Consider the following 19,443-nt stretch of genomic DNA (forward strand, 5'->3'; position numbering starts at 1 on the left):
AGTAGTGCCTATATATGTAGGTATATAAAGAGACAAACATCAATTGAACTATCTAAATATCCACAGAGCAGTAACTAAACTGCACAACTCTACACAGCTTTACATAGAACTCCATACATATATAATCATAACAATCAATGATATATAATATATTAACATCTGTGTAAGTATAATAATATACACAGTGAACCTATACATAAATATGCAAAGTACCTATCTAAATCTCTGTATATCACCTGTAATCACCTATAACTAAATAACATAAATAAATAACAGTACACAATTTGAAATATAATTCTTGGCGTATAGAAACATAGCTATTTATATACAGACAAAAACATAACGGAATACAGATATGGAGAAAACAAGATATGGATGGAACCGAGCCAGCACATTTCCCCATGATTCCCCTCAGTCACTTCCTCCTGTGCAGAGAAGCCCTTCTGGAAACAGAGCAGAGAGAGATTTAGGAAGCAAAGGAAATACTGAGTGACCTCCACCGTGCCCTGAGCTTCACCAAGGTCTCAGCACACCTGCAGCTCCTCCAGTCCCTTCAGACCCTCCAATCCCATTAGGCCCCCAAATGCTGCCATCCCCCTCAGTGTCCCCCAGTGCCCTGAGCCCCGCCAGCCCTCTCAGTCCATGCCATTTCTCTGTTCCCTCAGACCCTGCCATCACCCTCAGCTCCCCCAGACCCCTCAGTTTCACTCCTTCCTCTCAGCTCCCACAGCCTCACTGTCCTCTCAGAGCCACCACCATCACCACCCACAGCAGCACGGGGCCTTCAGCGGCGCTGTCCCCTGCGGCAGCCCCGGTGCCCTCCGCCTTACCGGCCCTCCAGCGGCTCCCCGGTGCCTTGAGCCCCGCGGCCCCCAAGGTGGGGCACTGCCTGGTGCCCGTGGCGCTTCCCGCCGCTCCCGTCAGGTGCGAGCAGCCGGGACCTGGGGCTGAAAACGCTGCTCGGCCCGGCCCCGCTGCCAGCACGGACCCCGGCACGGCCAGAGGGGACAGAGGTGGCACAGCGGGCAAGGCATGAGGGCACAGGGCAGCAGAGTGGGGAAAGAGGGGGAAAAGTAGCATATACCTTTGCAAATACCAGCACATTACCTAAATATCCATAGACACAGAACTCTAGAAATACAGGCTTCTAGAATTAAAACCTTATCTAGTTTTCATTAGGATGTCACATCTTTTCAGAGTGCTGATGTGATGTGTCCATCAGATGTGGTACATCTCCCATGCATTGCTACGCAGCATGTAGCTCACACACTGTCAGCTCTTTGGAAGGCACGTTCTGTTGCGGGTCCTCGCTGGTGCAGGACAGCCAGCAGCTCCTGCAGGAGATGAAGGATGCAGGGACTCGTCTGAGGAGCTGCATTCAAACAGCAGTGACCCACAGGTGTCTCTGAGTCCTCTGAGAATTCTCTTCCACAATGTGCAGAAACATCCAAGCACTCATGCCTCCATTTGGAGGGGGGAGAGGAAGCAGTGCATGATTTTAGTGAGAGTACAAAATTGGAGACTATCACTGCTAAACCATGAAAACCAGAACAGAAATGGATGAATTTATGCACTGAAAGGCCTCTGATATTCTTTTATTGGAGAAAGAAAAGCTATTCATAGTCTAAATACATCTTATATACAGAATTAGAGAAGAGAAGAATTTCAGGGCTGTATTTTGTTACACAAATGTGTTGTGCTGTTTGGCAGGCCCATGCCATCTCAAGGACCCACCTACTTAGAAAATTCCCCTGCTTCCAGACACACAAACAGGACTACCTCTATCCAGGTTTTGAACTCATGTGCTTGACCTGCTGCCTTCTCCTCCCACCTGCAGCACTGGCATCAGTTTGCTCTTTTCAGTAGCACTTTATTTTGACATCTAGAATTAAATAACTGTTGCAGTGGGGATACTGCAACACGCATATATCAAACCAGGAGTCCCGTGGAAAGGAAATATATATGGGCAGACGGATTCTTGATAGATGTTTCAGAGAGATGTTTATTTCTCCAGCCGCATGGCCGGGGCTCTGCCAAGGAACTGTTCCAGTCACGGGACCAAGGGTCCTTCTGCCCGCGCAGGGAACACAAACCAACCAATGGGAACGAGGCTGAGCAGGGGCAGGGAAACCCCGTGTCTGTGCCCTCAGGGCCCCTCTCCCAGGGCTACACGGCGGGGGAGGGACCCCAACACCTCACCCGTTTTATTTTAATAAAAGGAGAATGAAAACAATTGGATAAACATAACAAGAACAGTTTCAAAACAAAACAAGCCACCCTCCTGAGTCTTTAACTGTCCAAACAGATTCTGTGGAACATCTTAGGGCTGACAGAAGGGAGACAGAACTCTCTGAGCATGCTTTGTGGGGAAACTGAGGCAGGAGAGGGTTTAACTTCTTCCCTCCCCCTTTTCATCCCCCACTCGGCATTGGAAAGGGATTTTTGGGGAAACAATTGGCAAAAGCATGGTTTTGTGAGGGAAACCATGGATGAAAAAACGGATTGGGAATACACTGGGGGTAATAGGACATAGGGTAAAAGGTAAAGGTGGGATTAGGAAAGGGAGACTGTAGGGGGGGCTTACAATGGAAATATTGTATAACATAACTACGATTTTTAGCATATATACTGCCTTTCACAGGAACACCGTCAGGCCCAGTGACCTGCAATGCTTGTAACCCTTTTCTACCTTGTATAATTTTGAATTCCACCACCTCTCCATCTCCCAAGCTTGGGATTCATTTTTCAGGGTTATTCTTTTTAATAGCAGTTCTATGCACGAATATGTCTTGCTGGTTGTCACACCTTGTTATAAAACCATAATTTTGCTTAACATTATACCATTTTACTATCCCTAAGGTCTTAGTTACTATGATCTTTTCCTTTTTCCGAGTGGCTGCTGTTTTCTGTCTCGCTGCGTCTTTGTTCTCTCTTTCGGTCACTCCCGTGTTGGAATTGTTGGGGCTGCTGGTGCCTGCGGGCTCTTCCCGGGGTCACGTTCGGGGCTGCGCGGGCTGGGCTGGGCCGCGCCGCTCAGTTCTCCGTGCATCGCCTCCTCTGGTCGCAGCTTCGCTGCCGATGCCAGGCGCTACACCCACGTCTCGGCCGGGCCCCCGAGCGACGACCCCCCCACGCCCCGCTCCAGCGCGTTTCGGTTCAGCGCGGCTCCGTTCCACTGCTGCCAGCCGCTGCCCGCGCGCCGCCCCTCTTGGTCGGGCGTTCACGGGGCTCGCTCCACCACGCGCTGCGCGGGGCCAGGCGGGCACTGCCGGGTCCCGCCGCTCCCGCCACACCTCGCTCCTCTGCCGACACTGCAGCTCGCGTGGCTCTGCCCGCGCGCGGGAACTGCCTCGCTGCTGCTCGCAGAGCGCTCGGTGCACGTGGCCTGGGCCACACGGTCCCTGCGCCAGGCTTCCCTTCACCAGGACACAGCTGACATTGCTCAGCAGTCTCGGTAACTAAATAATATTCACGAAAATATTCTTCCATCGGCATATATTTTGACTCAAAAATTAACTGTGTCCAAACGGTTTTCCAAAAGCCCTTCGTAAGAATTAAATCCCAAGACACATAGAAAAAGTTCTTAAACAGCCATGCCAGGAAGTGTTTCAGTTCTTTTTGAGCTTGAATCAAGCTAAAATTTACAAATCGTTGTTCAAGAATCATTTTAAGTTTAAGATAAATGTCCATATGCGGCTCTGAGAGCCAAGAGTCTTCCCACCGTTCCTCCATAGTTTAGATACGGAATAGCAAAGCAAAACCAAGAAGAGGAATCCAAAGTTTCCAGGGTTTACTCACACAAATCAGTCACTTAGGGATCGGGGATCGTTCTTCTCTCAATTCTCCACCATTATGTTGCTGTGGGGATACTGCAACATGCATATATCAAACCAGGAGTCCCGTGGAAAGGAAATATATATGGACAGACAGATTCTTGATAGCTGTTTCAGAGAGATGTTTATTTCTCCAGCCGCATGGCCGGGGCTCTGCCCAGGAACTGTTCCAGTCACGGGACCAAGGGTCCTTCTGCCCGCGCAGGGAACACAAACCAACCAATGGGAACGAGGCTGAGCAGGGGCAGGGAAACCCCGTGTCTGTGCCCTCAGGGCCCCTCTCCCAGGGCTACACGGCAGGGGAGGAGACCCCAACAAATAACAGAGGAGACTTCCATACAAAGCTGCACTTTCTACCAACAGTGCTTCCCTCTTTTGGTGCTTGCAAATGTCCACTGTAAAAATGGAGCTTGCAACTCGCTGAGAATTAGCTCAGAAATTTACTTACCTTCTGTGAGCTGGAGATTAGAGTCCAGCAAATATTTTTTTTAAAATGTGCTGCCATACAACACATATCCATCATGGCTGGGACAGAGATTTAAAAGCAATGTCTGCTGAGGGATCTGATGCTGCAGATTCCCACAAGCCAAAGAGAATCTGTTTTTGCAAAGGCACCAGGAGTCCAATGCTGGACGGGGAACTTTTTTCAAGAAGGTCGACTTGGGAGGCTGGAGGAAGGGTGGTAAGAGTGGGGAGAATGGGCAGATGTGCCCATGGGTGAATCCACACTCTGATAGCTGCTCCAAGGACACCACTTGACATGCACAGGACATGGGCACTGCCCTGTGCAGAGGATGTGTTCCTGAGGTATTGACAACACAAATGCTATTGAAGTATCATGCAAACACATTAGATGAACGTCTTCCTAACCTCTACACTTGTCATGGGGACACTTAACATTTAGGCATCCAAAATTCATAATTCATGAAAAAAAAATGGGAATAGGCAAGCAAGAAACCTGCTGCACACATCAAGCAAGAAACCTGCTCTGCTGTGGTACGGTATCTCCAAGAAATATCTGGGGCCTGTGACAATGTCTGAGAGTTTCCCTGGGCAAGTCTGTGAGCTGCAGAGACCTACCTGTAATGGACAGAAGGAAAGAAGAAAGTTCAGGAGCATCTTACCTCCTCCCCTCACTTTTAAACCAGTTTTTCTCTCCCTCATAAAAAGACAATACTGAGGATCAAGGCACCTGAGGAACTGAAAAGCTTTTTCCTCTGCTGCTGTGCTACAGACAGATTCAGCAGCATTACTTCACATGGAGAATCCACAAAGTGACCAGAAGTCACTGCCTTAGTGCCCCTTAAAGGTTGAAAATCTCAGCAGACCCAGGTGGAAGAGGCTTGCATGCTACCTGTTTGTTCTATTGGCCCACTTCTCTCTGGCACAGCTTTGCATGACTAAGAATAACAAGGGGCAGCTCCCTATCACCCGTGCAACTGAGGGACCCCTCTGGCCCCAAGACTCAGGGCACTCTCAGCACCCATTTTGTAAGCAACCAGTTCTGCTCTCATGGCAGCCAACCACCAAAATCCTTGCTGACCTAGTAGGAGTAGCAGCAGTTCCCATACCTGATGAATACAACTGAGTCTGGGCTGGACAAATGAGACACACAGTAGAAAATGGACCTGTCTTTGAAAACAACCACCTGCCACTGTTGCCTCCTATTTGCAGTAGTGTCCCATCAGCCTGAGGTACCTGGCAGCCCTCAGTGTCAACTTGGGCTTCAGATGACAGACTCTGGGCTTCTGGAGGTTATGCACCTAATGGAAGTGGGGACTCCCTCTCCAGACTGAGCAGGGGAGCCCCAGGTAGCAGTTCTGCTCATTCCTGTCCTTACTTCTCAGAGAATCAAAATGACCATTTTATGATTGCTGAACCCAAGACAGCATCCAACTCTCCTGTCACTCACCAGTCCTCTGCTCACAAAGAGCATGCTCAGCATCACTCTCGCTTGCTCACTCGGTTACCAGCTGTGTCAAAAGTTCTCTGTCACATGCTCCAGGAACCTCCTGGATTGTTTGCTCTCCTCTGCACTATATTGCCAGCAGATGTCCCCACCTTGTTCTGTTCTGCTTGCAGAGCCTCGTACTTATTTATCCATGGGCACCTGGAAGGGGGGCAGTCACAGAGGATTCTCTGCCCCATCTGCACTAGGCAGGAACTGAAACTCTCTATAGTCACAACTGAAAGCCTGTATCTGCACAGGATACAGGTTTTGGCTGCCCCACTCTTCCTTGGGTTTTGGCTGTGCAGCGGGTTCAGTTCGTAAACCGGGTGGAAACACCAATTAAGTGTAGTGCTTTGGTTCAAAATATCCATTACTTATTTATTTTCCTTCTGTGATATAAGAATTAGGAGAAAGCAAAGCAGGCACAAAACTTAAAAGAATATAAAGAAGTTTATTAACAGACCTAAAAGAAGGAAAAAAGATTAAACTTTCAGAACACTTCTCTTCCCTCCACCTTCCTCCTTTCTCCCACTGACAATGTAAAAAGACAACCCTTGAGATTTTTTCAGTCAGTTTACCACCTCTGTAATAATCTCTTTTTTCAGTTCACTTAGGGAGAGGAGTCTCTCTTGCTCATGCTATGGAGACATTTCCACAAGAAACAATTCTCTCATGGCTTCAGTGTCACAACGAGACAGCCGCCCGGGTTGGTTCTCTGCTCGCATGTGAAAGTCCCTTCCCTCGACTTACAGCTTTCCCCACAACTGCTTTCGAGGGTCCAATCTTGAGCTACTGGGGTACCCTTTTAAGGTTGAGCTGTTCAGAAACAAAGGTTCTCTTCACCTATCTCTGGGAGCATCTTCAGCTCCAGGAACAGAGGCCTTCCTCTTCCCTTGGGAGCAAGAGTCTCCATCACTTTCATCTCTGTTCAAGATTCTCACCAGATCACAGCTACTTCAACATTTGCTTATTTCAGCACAGATACTTTTGCTCACAATTGCAGTTTGAACGCTCCACCCCGCCATGCTTTCATGAAATTACAATGGGTACTCTGATGTATCATAGTCCATCACCATAGCTTTACAACAGAATTTCAGCTTCTAGACTTGAAGCATCTCCTCTTTCTCCTCCCTCAGGGTTTCAGCTCTTCCTTCTTCATTGAGTTTGGTATCTTTATGGTGTTGTCTTCACTTGCCTTCACCTTTCCTCCTCCTCTGACTTGGGACAGGATTGATGTCTGCAGGCTTCATCTGTTCTGGAGAACCTTACAGCACTAAAAGGGTTAATCTCACCCAGGCCTTGCAGCTGGCATTCGCTTATCGCTGTTGGTCACATGATCTTTGCTGGGTGGTGGCCTCAGATGAATTTGCGGCCTCACTGGAGGGGGCCGGCCTGGCCGAGCTGCGCTGCGGGTGGAACAAGGCCACTCGGCTCCAGGGTGGCTGTCTCCTGGCCGGCCCAGCCTGTAACTGAAGCGGCAACGCCGGGTGTCCAGCGAGCAAAAGCAGCTCAGATCTCAGCCAAGCCGCGCTGCGGCCGACCCAGCCAGGTCGTGCCGAGCAGGGCCCGGCCCAGCCCTGCCGGGCCACGCCGCAGCGCCCCCCAGTTACTTGTCCAAAAGCCGGAAGCAAGAGAGCTTCCCGGAGTTTGTTCGTTCTTAAATGTGGATCACAGAGGCGTGTCAAGCTTCTTAAGTGGGTTAAAAAAGTTGCCAATATTCAAACTAGCCAGTTGATTGCTTCTGTCGGGTCACAGAGGAAGATGTAAGCACCTCTTTGCAAGAGAATCACTTCCACGGCTGAAGCCTTCTTTACTAAAAAACCAAACTATGCTAAACCATGACAGGCTGGAAATGCAATTGCCCTTTCTTCCTCACCTAGAAGTACTGTATCTGGGCAAAAGCTGGGCACTGGGCCCTATTCCAAAGCCATTGCAGAGCAGATGAAGGAAGGAGACCCCCAATTCCAAACCATCTCTAAAACCCCAGAAAAGGGACTTTCCATCTTTAAGAAAAAGTGGACAATTCAGAAGTGCATGTATAGCTTATACACAAGGTGACAAGGAAGGCAATCTGCCAACAGAATTGATGTTTTACGAAGTTTTACTGTGAGTCCCAGTCAGGGCAGTTGACACTTGGGAAAGCCATTCTGAAATGGTCCTTGCCATTGTGTTGCAATGATCAGAGATGCCAGGCTGGACAGAGGCACAGCTGATTTTAAAAATGGATGCTGCTCAAAGAAAACAAAAGGAATCATTCCTTTCCAAATTCAGTGTGTCACAGGCTCAAGCAGGATTTCTCTGATGCCCAGCAATACCCAGAAATAGGAGTGAGGGGACCATTTGCATTCCATCTGCATGTTCATGACCTGATTATGACAGGCAAATGCAGTCTGTAACCCCCCTAATCCATTCATCCTGGAGTCTTCAGCTTGCTGGTATTTTTGCCCTGACTGCAAAATACCAGGGGGAATGCTGTTTGCTGTCCCAGGGATTAGTTCCTTTCAGGAAACTCCAAATACTTACTCAGATTCCTCTTTTCTACAGACAGGAGCGATTTGAGTTGCCAGAATAGAAGAGGGACATAAACCATTGCTCAGGAACCTCCAATGACCAATGCATGGACTCAGATTGGCAAGGATACTGAGATGTTTTTTGTGAGAAACAAGCTGGTGTTATACACTTCTTCGAGACACACTATTTCCTTATGTGGTATTTTTCACTAAGCGACCTATCACGCATTGCTGCGTCAGCAACACACTTTCTTAATGTCCTTATATGGGGGTGATCACGAGCTGCTCACTCCTCCAGCAGGCTCCTCTCCTTAGAGTGCCTGGCCTGTGGCATTTCTTCCCCCCAAGGTCAGGCAGAGACAAGCTTCTCTGTGCTGCCGTGGTGTTCTACAGGCATGTCCCACAGCCTGTAGCTCAATTCTATCTTATCTTCCTCTACACAGCATCTCTAAGAAATGTTGATGCCAGTAGGATTTAAGCCTAGGTGTTGTTCTGAAGCCCACTCAGGTAAAGGTTTTCAGCACCAGGTCAAGAGCAGGGAGGCAAGTGGCGGAGCACTGATGGACTTGGCTGTGGTTTGCAGGGTGTGCAGTGCCTACCTTTCCTTGCTCTGCCCTTCCTCTGCTGGATGGCACCTTCCTTCCCAGGAGTGAGAGCTGAGTGGCAGGTTCTGCAGCTCCCTGTCACACAACCTGGCAGTAATCTTGAGGCAGTTTCCCTCAACTTGACCATGCCAGGCAGCAAATGGGGCAGGGCCAAGTCCCACTCAGCTGTCTCTGCTTTGATGTCAGAAACTTCTACAAGCAGGGCTTGGTGGCAGAAACCTCTAAGAGTGTGGCAGGAGGGATAAGCTGCAGCCCCTCTGAAGTTCACAGTGAGTCCCCCACAGCCCCCTCATTCCCACAGTCAATTCTCTGACTGCTTGGCTGGGACTGGTTTCTGTGGCTTCCTTCATGTCTCGGTTTTAGAGACAAGTTTAGGAGAACACTCTGGAATGAGTGTTTCCTCTAACAAAAAAAGGGATTCCAACAATCCCTTTCTGCCAATGAGAAAATGAATACTAGTGGATGAAAGTGAACAAAACCAACAGTTTATTGACAAACAGAGTGCCAACACAACACAAGAAGAAAATGAATAAATGCTAGATATTGAATTGTCAAAGCCTTATCCCCACCTCCACCCCCCCAAGCACACACCCACACCAAAACAAAAAAACCCCAAAATGCCAGGGAAAGAAAAAAACCAACGGCTGATCACATGGTGGAGAAGAGGGAAAAAAATACAAATGCGACAGCTTTTGTCTCAGGGAAGAAAAAAACCAAAAGGTTCATGTAGCAGTTCGGGAAAAAAACAGATGGGAACGTGGTGAATCTCTGATGTTGGTCTCCGCAGCAGATGAAGTTGGTGGATTTAGGGTCCTTTCTCTCACTGGGTTGGCTTTTCCGAGGTCTGGATCTGGGATGGAGTGGCTTCTTGGCTCCTCGCTGATCCCCTGCTGACCCCGTCGATTTGTCCTCGCTGGCCTTGGACCGGACCAAACCAAACAGTTCAGGAAAAACACAAAGGCTGCTGAAGGACTGTTGTCACAGTCTCCAGAGAAGGGGAAAAAAACCTTTTTTTGCTTAAGCTAACAAAAAACCAAGCTAGCTAAGCAACAAAGAGAGCCCAGTCTACCCGGCACTATGGACACCTGGGGAGTGAGGCTTTGAAAAACCTGCGCAAGAGCCCCAAGGCTCTCCCCTCCCCCCGGACCCACCTTAAAGCTCCAGCAACCATTTCTGGGTGTAGAGCAGATGATCATGGGAATAGAAAACCACCCCAAGACACTCCACCACCATTTCAGGCCTCCTGCCCAACATCATTCTACTTCAGTATTTTTACGACCAGGTGTGACCGATAGGTAAAGCTTTGTAGAGGGAAGACCTGGTAAAATCATGGCTCCGATGTGTTACTTAGCCTAAGGAGAAATGGACTGTGGGAGAATGACTCAGCTAGAACAGAGGAAGTGAGGCATTCGTGCCTGCACCGTGGTGTATGGTGGTTGGTTAAATTTGGTTTGTTGTGCCTTAAAACTATGTAAACTAACAACCGACTAATGGCATAAAAAGGCTGGATTTTTTGTAAATAAAGGTCCTCCTTTGCACCTGCCTGGGGACTCCTCGCTGCTCCCTAGCATTACAACCAGGTAAAACTGAATGGACTCTAAAAGTACAAGGTAGGAATGCAGAAAAGATCTGAAGATGGAGCAGCTGTCCTCTGAGGAAAGGCTGAGAGACCTGGGCTTGTTCAGCCTGCAGAAGAGCAGAGGCGTGGTGGGAGCAGCGGGACCTGGCGGTGCCCACCTGGCCCCGCACAGCACGTGGTGGAGCGAGCCCTGTGAACGCCCGAACGAGAGGGGCGGCGTGTGGGCGGTGGCTGGCAGCGGTGGCGGTGGAGCGGAGCCACACCCAGCTGAAACACACGCTGGAGCAGGGCGCGGGGGGGGCCGCCGCTTGGGGCCCCGGCCGAGATGCAGCGCCTGGCATCGGCAGCGAAGCTGCGACCAGAGGAGGCGATGCACGGAGAACTGAGTGGCGCGGCCCGGCCTGGCCTGCGCAGCCTCAAACGCGACCCCGGGAAGAGCCCGCAGGCACCAGCAGCCCCAACAATTCCAACACGGGAGCGACTAAAAGAGGGAGCAAAGACGCAGTGAGACAGAATCCAGCAGCCACTCGGAAAAGTGAAAAGATCATAATAGCTAAGATCTTAGGGATAGTGAAATGGTATAATGTTAAGCAAAATTATGGTTTTATAACAAGGTGTGACAACCAGCAAGACATATTTGTGCATAGTACTGCTATTAAAAAGAATAACCCTGAAAAATGCATCCCAAGCTTGGGAGATGGAGAGGTGGTGGAATTCAAAATTATACAAGGTAGAAAAGGGTTACAAGCATTGCAGGTCACTGGGCCTGATGGTGTTCCTGTAAAAGGCAGTATATATGCTAAAAATCGTAGTCATGTTAGACAATATCTCCATTGTAAGCCCCCCCTACAGTCTCCCTTTCCTAATCCCACCTTTCCCTTTTACCCTATGTCCTATTACCCCCAGTGTATTCCCAATCCGTTTTTTCATCCATGGTTTCCCTCACAAAACCATACCTTTGATAATTGTTTCCCCAAAAATCCCTTTCCAATGCCGAGTGGGGGATGAAAAGGGGGAGGGAAGAAATTAAACCCTCTCCTGCCTCAGTTTCCCCACAAAGCATGCTCAGAGAGTCCTGTCTCCCTTCTGTCAGCCCTAAGATGTTCCACAGAATCTGTTTGGACATTTAAAGACTCAGGAGGGCGGCTTGTTTTGTTTTGAAACTGTTCTTGTTATGTTTATCCAGTTGTTTTCATTCTCCTTTTATTAAAATAAAACGGGTGAGGTGTTGGGGTCCCTCCCCTGCCGTGTAGCCCTGGGAGAGGGGCCCTGAGGGCACAGACACGGGGTTTCCCTGCCCCTGCTCAGCCTCGTTCCCATTGGTTGGTTTGTGTTCCCCTGCGCGGGCAGAAGGACCCTTGGTCCCGTGACAGTTCCTTGGCAGAGCCCCGGCCATGCGGCTGGAGAAATAAACATCTCTGAAATATCTAGCAAGAATCCGTCCATATATATTTCTTTTCCATGGGACTCCTGGTTTGATATATGCGTGTTACAGTATCCCCGCTGTAACAGTTCTTCCTTCCCTGTTCCCCCACTGGCCCTTGCTCCATCGCCACTCCCTCAGAGTTTCCCTATTGGTTCCCATATTGGTTCGCCTGTGTACCACCCCCATGCCCTCAGATCATTGGTCCCTGATGCTCTCTGGCCTCGTATATAAACCTGGGCCCTCCCATGTTCTGGGTCTTTGTCCCTGGACCCGTTCACATGCGTGGCTGGAATAAACTTCTCCCGTGGAACCCTATACAGAAACCCTTCCTGCCTCTTTGCTGTCAACTCGTTCTTGAGCCTATCTGGTGTGTGCGAATGTGTGTTTGAGTGTGTTGGCCCTGCCGAGCGGCTTCATATAGGAGATGCTTCTGGAAGGTTGCGGCACCCAACATCCACCCGCCACAACATGTCGCCTGCAGCTGCTCCACAATTTACCTGCAGAAGTTCCTTGGCAGACCCTCTCCTGTCCTAGGCTGTGTCCAGGCAGCACTTCAGAAAGTCACACAAGAGAGAGGATTGTAGCAAGGTGTTCTTCAGCTTTGGGGTCCCTTGTGTGGCTATCAGGCCTGAAGTAAAGGGAAACACGAGACTCCACCTGTTTCTTCTGTATCTGAACCTGCTCCCCTAGACCCCATTCCTTAAGCTTAGTTTTCCAGTGGCTGTTTCTTCCCTGGCAGAGGCTCAGAGACAAGTTTTCACTACCAGAACAGAAAAAACATAAATGCAGCCACACTTGTTGCAACATCCAAAAGATCTTGCCTTGACTGTCAATTTCATTGGCTGATCTCTTTAGTAGGAAGTTCATCAGCAAAACCACATTTTTTGCTCCTTGGAGAATTGACTCCAACTTTTCCACGATTGAAAAAGGCCTATGTGAAGCTGAAGTTGGTTTCCTATGATACAGCTGGCAAAGCAAAACAAGTCCAGTGGGAAGGAAATCCACTTTTGCAGTAGCTGCAAAGGGGTAATAAGGTCACAGATTTATTTAATATACCAAGACACAGGCAAAGATTCAGCACACAATTATAGCTGCCATCTGTGAAAACAAGATCCAAAACTTATCCAGGCCACCCAGACACATGAGAGAACAATATCCAGATGATTTAGAAGCCTGAAACTGTCAAAGAGCCAATGAATTTGGAAAAGATAGTACTGTTTTGGAGAAAATTGATGCTCCGTGATTAATAAAGTAAAACACAAGCAGAACTGCTTGGGGTTTGGTTTGATTTACCTAGGTGGCTTGTTTTGGTTTTTGTTTGTTTGTTTGTATAAAAATGGAAGTGGGAAAGGTTCAGTGTACCCTGACAGCCAGGATGGCCAGCTGTGTTGTGGGGTGCCTTAGGCTCAGCATCGCCAGCTAGGCAATGGAGGGGATTGTCTCACTCTGCTCTGCACTTGTGCAGCCTCACCTTAAGTGCTGGGGGCAGTTTTGGACACCCCAATATAACAAAAATATTAAGCTATTAGAGAGTGTCCAAAGGAAGGCCATGAGGATGATGAAGGGTCTGGAAGGGAAGCCATATGAGGAGTGGCTGAGGTCACTTGGTCTGTTCAGCCTGGAGAAGAGGAGGCTGAGGGGAGACTTCATTGCAGCCTACACTACCTCATCAAGGAAGAGGAGGGGTAGACACTGATCTCTTCTCTGTGGTGACCAGTGACAGGACTCAAGTAAATGGCATGAAGTTAAGTCAGGGGAGGTTTTTCACCCAGAGGGTGGTTGGGCACTGGAACAGACTCCCCAGGGAAGTGGTCACATCACCAAACGTGACAGCTTGAAGAAGTGTTTGGGCAATGCTCTCAGGTCCATGGTGTGATTCTTGGGGTGGCCTGTGCAGGCCCAGGAACTGGACTTCTTGATGATCGTGGTGGGTCCCTGCAAAGTCAGCATATTCTGTGAGTGTAGGATTCTAGGATTCAACCTGCATTTTTGTCTTGGGGTGACTTGATGTTGTATTCCCTATCGCTGCTCTATGCCCAGAAATTAGTTTTATACCTTTCTATGCTTTTAAACTGAGCCTGACCAGAGAGAGAGAAAACTGAGCAAACTTCTCAAAGCAGTGCTTTTCAAGGACAAACAGAGATAACACTCTCGCCTCAGAATTTTTTTTTCCCCCTGCTGCTGCTGGGCTGTGGGGAGAGGAGCAGAGAAGCACCCTGCTTGCTTGTTCAGCCAGTTTTTAGTTTTGTTTTTTTTTTTTTCTCCAGAGAGCTGAACTTTGTTTTCCTGGAATTTCATTTTTTTTCCGTTTTTCTGCTGGACTGCTTCAATATCAGAACACATCAGGAGGACTTTCCACCGAGCACAGAGCCCTGGGCCAAGTCCCAGCTCTGAGGAGGAGGGAGACCAAAAGGGAGGACTCTAACATTTTCCCAGGTTTTTCTCCACAGTGAGAGATTTTATTATTTAGCATTATTATCCTTTTCCTGTGTGTTTGTTAAATAAATAGTTTTTATCTCTTTCACTTTCCTTTGAGGAAAAAGTTTCTTTTTTCCCGAACCTGGTGGGGGAGGAGTGGCATGTAATCTGCCTTCTATCTGAGTATATATTTAATAATTTGGTCAAACGGACACAATTTCAAAGGCTATTTATCACATTGCTGAATGTGCTGCTGGAAAATTCTTGTCATTCAGAGACAGAGTTCAAAGACAGTTCAAAATGTGTACACGAAATTTCAGGCATCACTAAAGGCCAATATGGCACGTTTCTTATCTGTTTATGTTCCACTCCTCTTCTGAGGTTCTCCCATTCATGGAACCAAAGCTGCAGCAGGTGCTGATGGGCTTCAGGGCCATTTTTAGAGCTAGACCTAGAGGAACTAGTTCAACCTGGCAGGAATGGGATTTTTTCTCATGGGAGACAGAACACTGGACAGACTAGAAAGACATTAGTATCTGAGACAATTTCCACCTTACTTTGAGAGAGGTTTCCATAAAGTGAGGAAGTTTTTTTGAGGAAGATTTTTATGCCTGCAATGCCAAGCGACCAGATGTCCACTTTGGGGCCGTATCACTGGCCTCTCACAGCTTCTGGTGCCATCCACCAAGTAGTCCCAACAACGGGGGTGCGTTTTTCCTTCTTATGGATGAGCTGAGCACAGAGGCCAAATCACCTGAGGAGAAAACTAAACACTCTAAAAGCCAGATTCAATTAGGAAACCAAGAAAAAGAATGCCCCCATGCTCTGAGAATGTGCTCTTGAATCTAGCCAGAAAAGTGGCTGTGCTGTTTCCTCAGGGCTGCGGCCAAGGAAATATGGAATTGGCCACTAAACAAAATCTTCATGTTTCATGCAGTGGTTTCTATTTATTCACCTGAAGTTTGAGATACTGTAACTCCCTTCCTGTGGAAGGGACATGCATAAACCAAAGCCACTCTTCACACCTTGTTCCTTGAGATATTTCCCTGCACATTGCAACTGTGCTCTCAGCTTGCAGCAGGGGTCTATGTACAAGCATTACATTTGGGCAGCTGGCAGTCACTCCAAAGCAGCCCCACACCTCATGCTGGGAATGCTGCACCTGACCAAGAATACCTACCCAACTTGACAGATCCATCCAGGCCCAGAAGGATGTTTCACTTTTGATGTGTCTCTGGATCAACTTCCTGGAATGCAGAAAAGCCAGTCCTTGCAGGCACTGAGAGAGAGAAAACGAATAGGAAGATGAAAGTTAGCAATCTGGTTTCATAACACAAGAAAGGATCTTTCTCTAATGATTTACTTTCTAGGTGAGTGGGGAGTAATGGCATAACATGCTGCTGGCAAGAGAAAGAGCTTGCCACTCCAACCCTAGTCAAGCAGTATCTCTTTATGTGAAGGCAAATTAGCTTTGGAAAGTGAAAAGGCAACTGTTGTTCTAGACTGCCCCATGAAAACAGAGCCAGAAGGACTGATGCTGGTTTGGGCTGCTCTCTCTCTCTCCATCCAGAGGACAAATGAGAGGTTGCCCAAAAATGGTATGAAGTGGATCACTTTCAGGCAGGAGGCTGCATGAAAAAGGTTTTATTGCTGGCCTTGACAGCAGACTCAGAAGTAGCACATTAGTGACTTTTCAGAAGCAAAAACCATTTGGGGTTCAATGCTCTCCTTTGCAGCTGAGAACTGTGACAAATAAGTCTCTGTTTTTTCTTTGCTATTAATTTAAAATTTTGCTACCAACAGTTTTGCTTTTGCAGGTAAGGAATGCAGTACAGACAGGCTTCCAGCAAATGTTTAGAGAGGCAAAGTGGAGTACCATAAATAAATATAGAGAGTGTACAACATCAGTAGTTAAGAGTATAAGAACAGAGTAGAGTAAACTCTGAGAATGAAATCACTGCTGTTCTTACCACCATTGTTTCAAAGGACAATCCTGTCCAAGCCATCAGAAGCACAAGTAAGATCCCTTAACCTCCCTACAAACAGCTGCTATCCATCCTTCACTCATTCCCATCTTGCTAATCACATCCATTAAAGAGTGCCCATCTACATACTCCATTATCAGCCAGAGATCCTTATTGACAAGGTAGCTGAAGGAAGAAAACAACAGCATGGAGATGAATGTGCCTGGCTAAATTGTCTTATGGAGAAGAGCAGAGTGGAGTTTTGTTTCCACGTAACTTGTACTTGTAGACAGAAAAAAATGGAGAGACACTCCATCTTGGCTATGGAGTGCTTGCAATCTCTGCAGTTTAAATCAGAAAGGCACATCCCTGGAAAAGGAAATGTCTCATATGGCAAGCAAAGGAAAAAGGCAGTTTAGTAATGGCAAAGATTAACCTGGAATAGGGATGCATCACATTAGCTGTTCATCATTCAACACATAAATTCCATCATCAACTCCAGGAACAAGGAGAACCAACTTTCACTACTTTTATCCAGGACCACGGGGGTGTGCACTACTGAGGACAGAATTTGGTCAACCTTTTGGAAAACCTTGCATAAAGTACATTCCATAAAAAAGAAAAACACTTCCAAAACTGGCAAATTATGTGTTTCTGGAAACAAGAACCTAGTCTTTGGCAGCCACAACAATGGAGAATAGTGGGACTGGCCCAAGGGAAATAATTTTGATGGTGGTTTATCAGGAATTATCATAAAATACTTGAAGAAGATCAAACCCTGAACAACCAAATGGCATGGAGGAAGCTGTTGATTTAGTAAGAGAGGGCTGATCCAGGTTTTTAAAAAACTCTCTTCAAATTATGTATGCCAAGCAAGATCATTGCAGACAAAATGCAATTTCCTCTCCTACATTGTATATGAGTAGATGAATAATGATAAAAAGATCAAATTTCTATGAGTGAGTAAGGGGCTTTCTAACCCTTGCCTTGCAAGTATGTAAATAAACATTCATATGAGAATACCAGAAATATTTACCTGTCTAGGCGACAATGTTGGAGTTCTTCTTGTTCCTCATGATCAGGATTTCTTTTAGTCATTCCGTGGTGGTCTGTTGCCGCAGATCAATTTGCTTTATGGCCACCTCAAATGACATTAAAAACCATTAAATTGAGCAGTCTGTGGCACAAGATCCCAATGGAGTGTGCAATTTTGGAACCACACAGCTGAGCTGTGCCAAACTGCCTTGTGATTGGAGCAATTAGGAGCTGACATTCCAACAGCCTGTTTCTCTGCTTGCTCAGGTGCCAGTTACAGGACACATGGCCATAGAGGTTTTGCCTTCTCAGCTTGGCAAAAATGGTCTCTAAACTATCAACACCAAAGCTCTAACAACACTCTTCACCTACATTCTTCAAATGGCCTCAGTTTATCACCACTATTGTCACTCACACACCTTTTGCAAGCACAAGACAATGGTGCTCCTGGGAACATATATCAAAACAGATGGTCGACACATAATTAGCAATTAAAACCCAGCTAGAATGCCCTTCTCTGAAAGACACGCTGCCCTCCTTGCATTCTTTCTGGTAGTTACGGTGGACAAAGTGTATGCAAAACGTGTTTGCAGGCTGACATAGGTCTGTGCTTCTTTTGCCCTTGCAGCAAAGTTCTACTGGCAATGCAAAGCTCCAGCTCCAGCTGCTAGCAGAGATGAAAGCACTTGGGAGCTGTAGAATTTGCGGGTATGGGCTACACTTACTTGTCCTCCTGGGACAGTGTTGAGTGCCTTACAAATGGTTCTGAAACCCCTAGAAACAGAATAACAGCCACGAAAAGAGAAGCAGTTTAGTGCCTTGGAGTGAAAGCCAGTCCAGACAGGAGATGTCTGCTGCCTGCAGTGTTTATAAAACAACTGATTTCATCAAGTCTTCAGCCAGTAGCACAGCAGCCCATGAGCCCTCTGCCATGCAGGGTGTCCATGAGAAAGCTTATGTCCAGCCAGGAGGCAAAAGGACTGTTGCAAATCTCAAATGGACACACTAGATTATGTGGGTGTTTTCTTTCTCTCTTTTCTTTCTGGAGCATGAGCAGTCCTTCGTTGGCTGATTCAGCAGTTTCTGTGCTGATTTCAAACAGGTTCTGATCCTCTTATCTTGACACGGTGCATTGTGTTTGTCTTATCTTGAAAAAGCTAAGGCACATCCTGTTTCTTAGGCTTGTGATTAACATTTGCTGACTCTTTAACAGTTAATTTGTGCTTACGTGAGTTAACTACTGATCAGCCCCTCTCAGATGTGAGTTGCAATGGCTTCAGTCTAACCTGGTTGGGCAGTTCACAGAACTGCAATTTGGATGAGTTGTTACTATGAATGAATGTTTCTCTTAAGGTTATGGGCATTCCTATATGAATTTGAACCTCGATAGTCAGAAAAGTGAGAGAGCTACGAACAGCATTCATTGCCATAAAGAAATTGTGATGAAATCAGAAGTGAGAAGGTGGTAACTGAGCAATTTCATCATGTTTTTTTCTATACCATGGTTAAAGGGTTTTTACTCACATGAAAACTGGCCACATCCACTGTGACAGCTATTGGTGATTTTTGGTTTCAAGACTTTCAAAACTTGGTCCATTTGTCTATTACAACCTCTTTCAAGCATGTAAAAACACTCTTGTATGCACCGCTATAGATTTTTCTGAACTAGAATAGCTGGAAGATTTATTAGTAAAGTGGTGGTAGTTTCCTTGTCCTTTCAGAGACGCTGGTATCTGATGCTCTAGGGAATCCATGGACCTCAGTGAACAAAAATCAACTAATTTACTGGGAAGACTTTTTTCCATGAATGTTCCTATTCTTATAATGCCCTCTATGAAGAAATTTCTTTTCCAGGTTATGAAAGATGCAGATTATGCCCCAGTCCGGATCGACCAGTCAGTGGTATTCAGACACAGTCAATTACATATTTTTAGAATAAGATGCTTACACAGCCTGTTTCTGTTTAATGACTCACACAATTTTTACCATAGTAGAGATTGTCTCTAATTTTAATATAGTTACCTCTTCATAGTTTAGTATCAGGGAGATTGAAGGAGTGAGCCATTTTTCATTGTAATTTTGTCATTTAGCAGAAGAATATGAGCTTTTCATTAATCTTTAT

Source organism: Corvus hawaiiensis, chromosome Z (genome assembly GCF_020740725.1).
Source record: "Corvus hawaiiensis isolate bCorHaw1 chromosome Z, bCorHaw1.pri.cur, whole genome shotgun sequence".
Classification (NCBI taxonomy): domain Eukaryota; kingdom Metazoa; phylum Chordata; class Aves; order Passeriformes; family Corvidae; genus Corvus; species Corvus hawaiiensis.